Source organism: Brassica napus, unplaced genomic scaffold (genome assembly GCF_020379485.1).
Source record: "Brassica napus cultivar Da-Ae unplaced genomic scaffold, Da-Ae ScsIHWf_1631;HRSCAF=2247, whole genome shotgun sequence".
In the NCBI taxonomy this organism is placed as follows: Eukaryota; Viridiplantae; Streptophyta; class Magnoliopsida; order Brassicales; family Brassicaceae; genus Brassica; species Brassica napus.
This window is the reverse complement of record NW_026015048.1, coordinates 5,001-7,500: the sequence shown is the minus strand read 5'-3', so window position 1 is coordinate 7,500 and position 2,500 is coordinate 5,001.

The window sequence follows — 2,500 nt, the reverse complement described above, 5'->3', positions numbered from 1 at the left end:
AGCTTTAACCATCCTTATGAAGCATGCAAAAAATCAGATTCAAATTCGAAGTATTGTTTTTTTTACATTAAAAATACTCCCCGGAACACAACCATGTCTACTGGTGACAGACTGAAAAAAAGCGTTTTGTATATATAAGGGGTAGGCACTCTCTCTTGAGCCTCCTACCCCCCAGTACCGAACGGTTCCGGTACGTAGTTTGGACTGTTCGGTCCACACTATCGAGGGCTGGGTTGAGGTCGATGGCCGGATTGTCCCCGGGAATTTTCCGGGAACTTTTCCGGCGAATTTTCCGGTGGACCGTTTTGCCCCTAACTTCAAATTTTCGGCCTTTAATGGTCTTGGCCTGGTTTCATCTCCGTCTTCCATTTGCTTTTTTGATTACATCTCAGAGTGGTTGGAAGATTGATGTTAGCGGGGCAATGAACATTCGGCGTATGAGTGGTGATTGGATAGCTAGTGTTTGTAGGCTCTGTTCTCGCGCACCCAACTACAGACCAACTATCCTCCTCAGTTTCTTCACTAGCATAGTTTTTGCTTGTTGAACTGATCCGGGGCCTGTGTTGCGTACCTATCTGGAAGGAATTGTTAGGCTTTGCTTAAAATGTTGTTTGCGGCATCTCCTTCGGTGGGGAAGTTGTGAACACATAAGCCGGCACTTGTGATCCTTGCGTCTTTGCATAGTTTATGCATTGTTCGCAAAGGTGAATAAGCTGTTTGCTGAGATCTCGGTTGCGGAAATATTATGGCGGTGACCCGAAGAATTTCTGTCCCGCTAAGCACGTTTGTCTCCGGACAAAAGATGACGGTCAAGTCTGCGTCTGTTCCCACTTTCCATGTGTTTGCGGGATATGACGGGTCTTGTCCTGATTTATGAATGCTACCTGGTTGATCCTGCCCAGTAGTCATATGCTTGTCTCAAAGATTAAGCCATGCATGTGTAAGTATGAACGAATTCAGACTGTGAAACTGCGAATGGCTCATTAAATCAGTTATAGTTTGTTTGATGGTAACTACTACTCGGATAACCGTAGTAATTCTAGAGCTAATACGTGCAACAAACCCCGACTTCTGGAAGGGATGCATTTATTAGATAAAAGGTCGACGCGGGCTCTGCCCGTTGCTCTGATGATTCATGATAACCGAAACTCGACGGATCGCATGGCCTTAGTGCTGGCGACGCATCATTCAATTTCTGCCCTATCAACTTTCGATGGTAGGATAGTGCCTACCATGGTAGTAACGGGTGACGGAGAATTAGGGTTTGATTCCGGAGAGGGAGCCTGAGAAACGGCTACCACATCCAAGGAAGGCGCAGGCGCGCAAATTACCCAATCCTGACACGGGGAGGTAGTGACAATAAATAAACAATACCGGGCTCTTTGAGTCAGGTAATTGGAATGATTCAATCTAAATCCCTTACGAGGACCCATTGGAGGGCAAGTCTGGTGCCCAGCCCGCGGTAATTGTCATGTCCCCGATCCTAGATAGGATCGGCCGGACGGGCCATGGTGCGGGGAGACGCACCAGTCAGGTCATTAGACCTTGAGACAAGCGTGTCATGGCCCTGAATGAAGGTTAAGGGCATCAGTCAGCTGAGACTTAACCAGGATACGATGGAATAAGGGTAAGGGGCTGGGTGAGTGTTTAGGCAGCTGGACGAGTGTTGGTTTGAGTTCAATCAGCTCGGTTCAGCTGGTAATCAGTTCACCATGATCTGTTCAGCTCACAGGAGCTGGTGGGCTAGCTCAATCAGCTGAACAGCTGGGGTCAGCTCCATCCAGTGAACGGTGCGTCTGGTTCGGATCAGTGTGGGCGAGTCCGGGACGGTACTGGGCGGCCGATGTTCCGGGTGCAGGACGGTTCGACCAAATGGGTCTTAGGCTTGGGATAGGGAGCGGCAAGCTCCCAGAGTGTGAGCTGAGGCTCAGTGATCGATTTGCCAAAGGAAGAAAAGGGGGAAACCGCCAAGGGCCGGTTATGGGACGGTTATTGACGGTTTTTGGGAAGAAAGGAAGGGATTTTGGTAACTGTTCGCCCAGGCGGTTGGGACAGTTTAAATCGTCTTCTCTCTCTCATTTCTGATCATTCTGGTCGGTTTTTACTCATTCCACACAGAGAAACACAGAGAAAATTCAAGAAGAAAGAGAGACAGAAACTTGGATCGGCCGATTTGATCCAAGAGATTGTTCTTGAGTGTTCCTGGTGTGTTTGGGCGTGTGATCAAGAGGATGGATTTGAGACAGAAAGACAAGGAGAAGGCAAAGGAGAAAGAGAAGGAAGTCGCCCCTGGAGACCGAACTCCTAAGGTGAGAGATGTGGCCAGAGTAACCGGACAAGGCCGCGGATGATGGCCGTGTGAGCCTGGCCGTTTGGATCGATTGGCTACTCCTTACTCTGACTTCTTCTACTCTGTTTCTTCTTATATGTTGTGCTTTGGAATGTTTATGTTGTTACAGGAAAGGATTCATTGATGCTAAGGCCTTGGCCTGATCAATTT